Source organism: Sorex araneus, chromosome 4, assembly GCF_027595985.1.
Source record: "Sorex araneus isolate mSorAra2 chromosome 4, mSorAra2.pri, whole genome shotgun sequence".
Lineage (NCBI taxonomy): Eukaryota > Metazoa > Chordata > Mammalia > Eulipotyphla > Soricidae > Sorex > Sorex araneus.
The window spans coordinates 44,929,598-44,940,331 of record NC_073305.1 but is presented as its reverse complement, the minus strand read 5'-3'; positions in this window follow the sequence as shown (position 1 = coordinate 44,940,331).

Sequence of the window (10,734 nt, the reverse complement as noted above, 5' to 3'; positions counted from 1 at the left end):
CTGGCAAATTGCGTGATTTTCTCTTTTCTTTTAACCAACTAGTATTTTATTGCGTACCAAAGCATGGGGAAGAAAGGTGTACAGGATGGGACCCAGGGATAATAGTGGAGGTGTCATTGAGATATTGTATGCATGAAACCCGATCATGAACAGTATTGAAAATCATGGTGCTGACACAGAGAGAAAGAGAGAGAGACAGAAAGAGAGAAAGAATGTCATGCTGCTTCAAGTTTAAATATACATATATATATACATGTATATCTGTATACATATATATGTATGGGGAGGGAATATAGGAATACTAATGGAAGAAAGTTGACACTGGTGGTGGGACTCGTGTTCAAATACTGTATTGTCAGACTCACAAATTAATCTCAGAAGAGAGAAGTATGCTGCAGAGATGCCTCCCCACCCCACACCAGGCTGATTTCATCAGGGCACTTTGGAGGGGGCAAGTATGTTCTTCCACCTACTCCAAATGAACCCAGGCAACAGCAAACCTCCAGAACCAAATTGCCGCCATGCTCATGGCCAATCTTCACAGGCTCATCCTGAGCCCCCCACACATGAGAATGAATCTGCTGAAAATCCCAGGTATGCAGGACATGTGACTAAAAACTCCAGGCTTCACAGAGTCAGGAATGGGCCACCTCTTACCATCTATCCGCCCTTCCGGTTCTCTGACAGTCATGCCCAAGAACTGCCACTGGTGCATTAACTTTTTATTATGTGCATTAACAGCTATGATGCAGAGACTCATAAATGAATCTCGAAAGAGAGCAGCATGCTGCAGAGGTGCCTCCAGACCCCAATTATTTAAAATTTTAGAATTCCAGGAGCATGCAGTCACTAACAAAATTAATTATCTAGCATCTGCCTATGGGGTAGGCTTGAATGGTAGTGGGAAATTCGAAATAATAGTGGTGAGAAGGTGTAATGGTGGTGGGATAGATGTTAAAATATTGAATGTAATCAATTATTGTGAACAACTTTATGAAAATAAAATTGGAAAATTATTTTTAAAAAGTAATCCATATGCCTAAAATTCAACTATCAATAACTTTGTAAATGACAATTCTTTAATAAATAAATATATATACACATAGTGGTGTTTGGGAAGTTTTGAGGGTTTTTATTTTTACAAATCTCTTTTCTGCTATATTCTCTTTTTTTTTTTTTTTTTTTTTTGCTTTTAGGTCACACCCAGCAATGCTCAGGGGTTACTCCTGGCTTTGCACTCAGGAATTATAAGGTCCTGGCAGTGCTTGGGGAACCATATGGGATGCCGGGGATCGAACCCGGGTCAGCCACGTGCAAGGCAAACGCCCTACCCGCTGTGCTATCGCTCCGGCCCCCTTCTGCTATATTCTCACTAGCAACAGAGCAAAGCTACAGAGCAAAATGAAGAAAGGAGTGCAAAGTAGAAGTATCCATTGATCTTGTCAATTTTTTAGTGGCAGCAGATTACCCATACTGCCTCCAAACATCCAGAGCCAGTGAAAGTGAACTTTAATATTTTTTTATATTTTACTGTATGAATTATACCTAAATTTTAAAACATGGGAGAATATCAGAACAATAAGTGTACATAAGCAAAGTAAGAACTGGAGAAATTAGGAGGGCATGCCCAGTAGGGAGGGAGAACTCAAAATGGTGAGAGAACAAAGCACAATGGACTGGGGGCATGTAGAAAGGTTCTAGAACTAGGCAGAATGGCAGTAGGACTTTCTTTTCATCTGCCATGTGTGGGGTCTGTAAGAAATGCCAAAGGGAGCGGAAATATAGTGTAGCAGGTAAGGCACTTGCCTGCCCACAGTTAACTGGTTCAATCCCCAGCACCCTATATGGTCCCCTGAAAAGCATGAGGAGTGACCTCTGAGTATAGAGCCAGGGGTAAACCCTGAGTACTGCAAGGCGTGCCAAAAAAGGAAGAAGGAAGGAAAAGGAAGGAAGGAAGGAAGGAAGGAAGGAAGGAAGGAAGGAAGGAAGGAAGGAAGGAAGGAAGGAAGGAAGGAAGGAAGGAAGGAAGGAAGGAAGGAAGGAAGGAAGGAAGGAAGGGAGGGAGGGAGGGAGGGAGGGAGGGAGGGAGGGAGGGAGGGAGGGAGGGAGGGAGGGAGGGAGGGAGGGAAGGAGAGAGGGAGAGGACGGGGGAGGGAGAATGGGAGGGAGGAAGGGAGGCAGGCAGGCAGGCTGGATGGCCAAAGCATCATCAGGTGCCAAACCATTTCTTCAACCAGGCATAATTTCACAGAAGGCTCTGAGATTCAGCTATATGCTAACTCTATACAATATGACTGATAGGAAAGAATACATTAACATTTAAAAATTCTAAAATAAAATTAGACATTTTTCCCTGAGAGTAAAATTGGGGCCACAGCAGTAATTTACCGGGTAGGGAGGGCGCTTGCCTTGCATGCGGCTGAACTGGATTCGATCCCTGGCACCCCATATTGTTCCCCAAGCCAGTCAGGAGTAATTCCTGAGTGCAGAGCCAGGAGTAACCCCTGTGCATCACTGGGTGTGTCCTAATAAGAAAAAAAAAGTAAAATTACTTTGACTGACTAATTTTACAATGGAAACAGGTTTTACAAATTAAACAATATGCTAGATCTATCTCATAAGTTGAATGAACTGAATCTACAGTTCCAGGTGCTGATAAAAATGTATCATACTGGGGGGTGAAGGGGTGTGGAGAGTACATCAGGTAAAGTGCTTGTATACTTCTCTTGCACACAGCCAACCAGGGTTTGATCCCCACCACCACATATGGTCCACTGAGCATCACCAGGAGTGATCTCTGAGTGCAGAGCCACGAGTAAGATCCCTGGGCACTGGTAAGTGCGACCCCAAATATATGGGCGGGGGGACAGAGAGAATTCAACAGGCTGTGTAATCTTGGGCTAAGGAGATGGTCAAAGGGCTGGAGCTCATGCTTTGAATATTGGAGGCCCATGTTCTATACCCAGCACCACTGGTTCCCTGGGCATTGAACCAGGTGCAGTCCTCGTGTACAACCAGTAGTGGCTCCAAAACAATAAATAATATGATCATATATAAATTCTTGCAATGAAAAACACATTACTGAAATATTGTGCTGGCTAAGGTATATAGAAAATGACATTTCTTTCCCCATCCTGTGATATGTACAGGTTGAATAATCTGTGCCTTAGTAAGAGTCACAGTGGTCATATTGACAAATTGAGCACACAAAGGCTGGAGAAATCCAACCCAGATTTGATCCCCTCCACCCCATTCAGTCCCCCAAGCCCACCAGGAGTACTTCCTGAGCTCAGAGTCAGGAATAGCCCTTGAGCATTGCTGGGTTTATAACCACTTTGGGTTCATAACCAAAAGACAATAAATAAATATAAATAAATAAAAATTGAGCACACAGCTGCAGATCGCTCTGTGACTAATACATCATTTCCTTTGAAATCAGGTTGTTTCCAATTTTCTTATTTCATCAACATTCAAGAAAAATAAAATCAAGTTCTAAAATAAAATATGGCTCTAAAATATTTTCTTTTGGAAGGGAGGAGAACCACACCCAGCAGTGCACAGCGTTTACTTCTGGTTCTGTGCTCAGGGATCATTCCTGATGAAAACGATATGTGGTACCTGGGATCAAGCTTGAATCAAGCAAACACCTTGCACTCTGTACTGTCTCTCTAGTCCCAAGCATGTACAGTCTTTAAAATTATTTTGATATAATAATATGCTTTTTGATATATCATGTCAAAAGACTTCTAAGCCTTGAGCTACACTGCTAAAAAAATTCAATTCCATTTATTTATTTAATAAAAACATGATTATTTTTATGTATTTTTTTCAACAAAGAATAAAAGTAGAACTGATGCCAAGTGCTTTTTGTTTTTTTGGGTTTTTTTTTTTTGGTTTTTGGGTCACACCCGGCAATGCACAGGGGTTACTCCTGGCTCTGCACTCAGGAATTACCCTTGGCGGCGCTCAGTAAACCATATGGGATGCTGTGAATTGAACCCGGGTCAGTCATGTGTAAGGCAAATGCCCTACCCGCTGTGCTATCGCTCCAGCCCCTAAGGCTAAGTCTTGAGTCGTGCTAGCAACAAAATTCAAGGAAACAGACAAGAACAAGCGGTGCATCACATTAAGCAACATAATGCATAGCAAATAAAGTATCACTTTTTCTCCCTTTATTTATTACTTTGGGGGACTCTGAGCCACATACACAGTGGTCAGAGCTTACTCCTGGCTCTGTGCTCAGGAATCATTCCTAGCAATGCTCGGGGAATCAAATGGGGTGCCAGGGATTGAACTAGGGTTGGTTGCATACAAGGCAAGTGCCTTAACCCTTGTGCAATCTTTAGCCCTGATTTATTTATTCACCCATCCCATTCCCTCCATTTTTGCTGATGGCATTATTGTGATGACCGGGGGTTGCACACACACCTGGCAGTGGTGCTCATACCTATTTTTAGTTGTGGTCCTCACCGAAGGTCACACTCAAGCTGTGGTGCTCAGGGGCCCAACAGTGCCAAGCATTGGACCCAGGCATCCTGCATGCAATGCATTTGCTCAAAGAGAGATATCTCTGGAACTTTCATTATCTTTTTTTAATTGTAGCTGCACTCAGTGATGTTGGGGTTGGGATGTACGTGGTACTGGAGATGGAACTTAGCATCTCACTCATGTTGGGAATGTGCTCTACCTCTTGAGTATCTCTCCGATGCCTAATTTTCATTTTAAACATTTTTATTCTATAGTGTTAATATTGCCGTAGACACCGCCATGTTGACTCACCTACCGGCCCTGCTCTACCGATACCCGACTAAATCTTCTAGGAGATGCATGCCAAGCAACTAAAATCATGGAAACACTGGTCCCTGTGGCTAAAAAATCAGGGGTGCCCTGGGGAGGCGGGGACAGCGTACCCACCCTGCTGAAGTTCTGGCACCTGTACCCACAACCCACCACTGCATTCACACCAACTCCACCACTTCATGAATATTCTCTGCAGAGACACCAAACTGCAAATAATTTCAGGTACTGGGTGACAGGGCTGAGAACTGGTGTTTTCTGGAGTTGGGGTGGATAGCTTCCTCCTAGCCCCCCATATTTCCAGAAGCCAGGAAGCCACGCCCATGTCAGCTCATTGGCCCAGACCATAGATCCTAAAGTCTCTGGACTGCATGACTGAATGCATGGCTGTGCAACCCCTCCTAATTTTTCAATACTGAAATTAGATGGGGAGTAGTAGTACACAAAATTAGATGGGAAAGTAATTTAGAAGGCAACCAAACTCAACAAACAAAAACAATAACACAGATGGCTCATCTAGCAACAAGTTTAAGAGATTCTGAGACAAGGATTTAACAACCCCGTAATCAAATACAACAATTCCCACATTGAAAAAAATTTATATCTATTGATTTTAATATTGGAGCTCTGTTATCAATTTCAACTCTAGAACTGTATCAACAACTGTGGACTTTGTCTACATCATAATAAATTTTAAAAATTTTAAATAAATTATTGGGGCTGGAGCCACAGCACAGCGGGTAGGGCATTTGCCTTGCATGTGGCAGACCCGGATTTGATTCCCAGCATCCCATATGATCCCCTGAGCACCACCAGGAGTAATTCCTGAGTGCAGAGCCAGGAGTAACCCCTGAGCATTGCCAGGTGTGACCCCAAAATAGAAAAAAAACCCAAAAATTTTAAATAAAGTGTTAATATTTAAAATAAGCTAGTAAGTCAATCATTTGCAACTATTTTAATTTACAATAAGAAATTTTACATGTAATGTTTGTATATGTGTGCACCAAACTTAAACTGACTGAAAGCAAAAACTTGAAGACACTTCAAATTTGAAAAAAATTTTATTTAATCTGAACAGTGCTAAGAGAGAATCTTTGCTACTTTAAACAATGCAGAAGATCTGCTAATTTACTAATAGGCCAGAGAGAGTTCAACAGGCTGAGTGTATGCTCTGCCTGGGTTCAATCGCCAGCACTGCATGGTTCCCTACAAGACCAAGCACTAAGCCAGGAGTGGCCCTTGAGCACTGCCAGGTGTGATCCAGAACCACCCCCCCACACACACACAAATTAAAAAGCATCCATTCACAACTGGGATCTAAGGAATTTATATTACCCAATACCTCTGAACTTTTCCTTTAATGGAAGTTGATATTTTGAGGGAGTTTTTTCCCCAAAGTGGTAGAAAGAGCTACCATTTAGTGGACTGGTTACTCCATCCCAGGATTTTTCAACTCCACTAAAGGATAAGACTGAGCTTGGCAGGTTCTGTATAACATACCTTTCTACTTTAAGATTCTGAGTCAATGTGGAAACATTCTCTTGCCAGTGGGGAGTGTGGACGACCAGAGACCATGAAGACAGCAACCACAGCAGAGAGAATGTAAAGATGCTACTGCCCTCATTCTCAGCCTACCTGATCTCACCCTTGAAGAGCCTGGAAGGTTAGAACCCATCAAATGTGAGCAGTGTGATGTAGACACAAGTTTCCACCTGCAACATGAAGCACCATCAGGCTACATCTGGGACCCACTTGCTCTACGAAGCATAGAACCCGGTCTGATCCCCATGGTCTTCATGGACCCACGGGTTCTCAGACTGAAACGAGGGTCTCGCTCTTTGCAGCAAAATATCAGTTCTGACCTCCACAGAGGTTTCCTGGGTTTGTTGCCTACTCTCACAGAAAAGAATTTTAGGAGAAAACAGAAACAAAGAAATCTTATTAAAAGTGAGGAAGAAGGAGAAAAGAAAACATATTCAAGAGAGAATGTGGGACGGGGAGAAAAGAAGGCGGAGACAGGCAGCAGAAGCGAGAGCTGGCAGAGCAAAAGCCGCTCTCAGCACTATGAAAAGTGGGGCTGATGGGGTCATAAAATTTCTCCATGAGTGACTGTGCCCTTTAAATAATTTCCTCTCAAAAAGAGTGCTTTTAAGTGGAACCAAATTGGCATCCATGTCAGACTGGTGAAGATGGTGGTGGTGCCCATGCAAGCTCCAAAGCTGACAGAGTCCCTTCCTGCAGCTCTCAGCAACTATGGACAGCAGCCACTGTGGTAGCAGCAAGCTAAACTTAGCGTGAATGAATGGAACTCCTCAGGTCAAACTTGGCACTACCGCAGAGTGTGAGTCCCCGAGTTGAGGAGGTGCCCGGGTTCCCACCATAGGAGGCCACTCAGGCAGCTCACTGCCAGCAGGGCATTCCCACCACCATCTTCCTCAGACCAGCCAGTGCCACCAGTACTACCTGCAACATATTATGGAGGAGGGCCTCCCTGAGCGCCAACTGTCTGGACACCTTGGATAGGGGGTGTTGCTCCCTGGGCAGGTTCTGCTGGATGGGCGGCTACAGCCGACCCAGAGTGTCCAAGCTGAAAACAGCATCAGCCCTGGTTTCAGTCCTGGTCCCTACCAGGGCCATGGGTACCACTGCCATTGGTGCCCAGAGGGTGCAGCATCACTGGAGGGTCAATCTGGACACAGGGAGTGAGGGCATCATCAACCTGATGGTGCCCTTGGCCTTCCTGACACCCCAAAATCACTGCTTGCCTCTGACCAGACTCCAGCAACTCAAAACCAAGTTTTTCAAGAAATTAAACTGCGGGGCTGGAGCAATAGCACAGCGAGTAGGGCGTTTGCCTTGCACGCGGCCCGACCCGGGTTCGATTCCCAGCATCCCTATGGTCCCCTGAGCACCGCCAGGGGTAATTCCTGAGTGCAGAGCCAGGAGTGACCCCTATGCATCACCAGGTGTGACCCAAAAAGCAAAAAAAAAAAAGAAAAGAAATTAAACTGCCAAGTTAGGTATGTGGGAGCCACGCCCACAAACCATCTCTGGCTGAGCTATATGAGCTCATTTATCGGCCTTGCTCCAGAGACCCAAAAATAAAACAAAAGAGATCAAAAGCCGCAGTTAAGCTTGGACCCATGCAAGGCTGAACAGACCAGGGTAGATGAGAGTGGGGCACGTTTGCCTATTTCCCACCCAAAAAGAACCCCCAGTAGCCACTTGCTCCCACAATCCAAAATCACTACCATGCCCCTAGCCAGACTCCACTGTCTTGGGACAGACCTCACCAAGATATTAATCTGCTGAAAATTCGGTGTGCGTGTTTTGTGACTGAAATCTCCAGACTTTATTGGGTTTGGGATGTGCTACCTCCAGAAGCCCAGCAGTCCACACCCCAAAGCTGTCACCCAGTTATCAAAAACAGATGTACCTTCCTAATAAGAATGCTGAACTCCTTGAACAAACACAATGACCTCTTGGCACCTGTACTGCAAACCATAATGTTCAAAAGGAGAAAGAAAGAGTAAGAGTAAAGTCTCCCGCCATAGAGGCAGGCAGGGGGAGGGGAAATGGGAGCGGGAGGAAAACTGAGGACATTGGTGGTGGAAAATGTACACTGGTGGAGGCATGGGTGTTGAAACATTGTATGACTGAAACCCAAGCATGAACAGTTTTATGGTGGTCTGTCTCACAATGATACAATTTTAAGGTAGATAGATAGATAGATAGATAGATAGATAGATAAATAGAGAGAGAGAGAGAGAGAGAGAGAGAGAGAGAGAGAGAGAATTGTGGGCTTCTCCAGAGAGGAAAACAAAGTGCCTAAGGGCTCTATATAGGTTTTCTCTGGATGCCTTGGACTGAGCAATAAGGGAGTTGTCAAAGTTGTCACTTAGAAATTTCAGTGATCTTTCATTTTTTTTTGTTTTGGGGACACACCTGGCAGTGCTCGGGGGTTACTCCTGGCTCTGCACTCAGGAATCACTCCTGGCGGTGCTCAGGGGAGACATATGGGATGCAGAGGATTGAACCCAGGTCTGTCTCATGCAAGGCAAGCGTCTTACTCACTACACTATCTCTGGTCCCTCATATTCCATTTTTTCCCCAGTTTTGGAGCCAGAGACAGTGGTGTTCAAGGACTATTCCCTAGCATGTGCTGGGGGACCATGTAGTGCCGAGGATCAAACCAAGGCTCAGAGCATATACCTCTGAGCCATCTCTCCCAACCCTCATAATCTTATTAGAAATATTTCTTCTTTCTGAGGTTGTCCAGCCTTTGGACTGGCATCACTCAGAATCTTGTCAGACCTCAGTTCTTGCATATCCAAATGAGGTAAGCCTTTATACTTTTTGGCTGGGAAAAAGACTGGAAACATGATTGAATTCTTTTTCAAATTATATATATATATATATATACAATATATATATTTTAACTTCCTAAAACTCATTGCCAAGAGTCTCCTTCCTGACTACCTACCTTCCTATGTGGCTACTTGCTCACCTCAATTTTTTTTAATTTATTTTTTTAATTGAATCAAGTGAGATACATAGTTACTAAGTTATTCATGGCTGAACTTCAGTCATATAATGGTCCAACACCCGTCCCTTCACAGTCTATATTTCCCACCACAATGTCCCCAGTTTCCCCCTACACCCTGCACCCCCACCTCTATGGCAGGGACTTTTCTTCTTTCTCTCTTTCTCCCTCTCTCTCCCTCTCTATCTCTCTTTCTGGCCACCTCAATTATATTTTAAATGTTTCAATTCAGTGTGAATACACAGTTCTAAAATAATAAATTGCATATTTTGATATGGCAATTAATATTATATTATGTGAATAACTAGAATTATTCTGAATATAATAAGTATGCTATAGATTAAATAATCTATAATCTATAGTATTATAAATAATCTATATTTATAGTATCATAATATTATGTAATATAGTATTATAATATATTTATAGTATTATAAATAATCTATAATCTATAGTATACTTATTATTATATTATTATAATATGTATATATTATATTATATTAAAATTATAATCTCTATACTATATTATATTAAAAAACAGGAATTCAAATACTGGGTATGACATATCTCTAAACTGACAAATTCAGGTTTGGCAAGAATAGTTATATTTTCAGGTCCAGGAAGATAACTCAAAGGGCTTGTGTGGGGGGCTGGAGCTATAGTAGAGCCGGTAGGGTGTTTGCCTTGAATGAGGCTGAACTGGGTTCGATCCCCAATATCCCGTATGATTCCCCGAGCACTGCCAGGAGTAATTTGTGAGTGCAGAGCCAGGAGTAACCTCTGTGCATCGCCGGGTGTGACCCAAAAAAAGCATTAAAAAAAAAAAAAAGGCTGATGTGCTTTTGGGGTTTTTTGGTTGTTTTTTTTTTTTTCTTTTTGGGTCACACCTGGAAATACTCAGGGATTACTCCTAATTCTGTACTAAGGAATTGCTCATGTTCCTTCTCTGCCAGCAATGTGACCTCAAAGAAGGCAAATATTCTGGGGCTGGAGCAATAGCACAGCGGGTAGAGCATTTGCCTTGCACGCGGTAGACCCGGGTTCGATTCCCAGCATCCCATATGGTCCCCTGAGTACTGCCAGGAGTGATTGCTGAATGCAGAGCCAGTAGTAACCCCTGTGCATCGCCAGGGCATCGCCAGGTGTGACCAAAAAAGAAAAAAAAAAGATAAATATTCCTCCTCTCTATGTTCTCATTGTTATTTCACTATCAACAAACTGGAAACTTAAAACATCCTGTCCAGCCAGTTTCTCAGAGCAGTTGTTGGAGGAAGTCACAGTAGGTAAAGTGAACTTTTAATTTGCTAATCTTTCATAGGAAAAAGGTAATGTTTGTTATTTGTTTTAACTCAGGTGAGATTCTAGGTGGGAATTACTTAGATATATAATTTTCA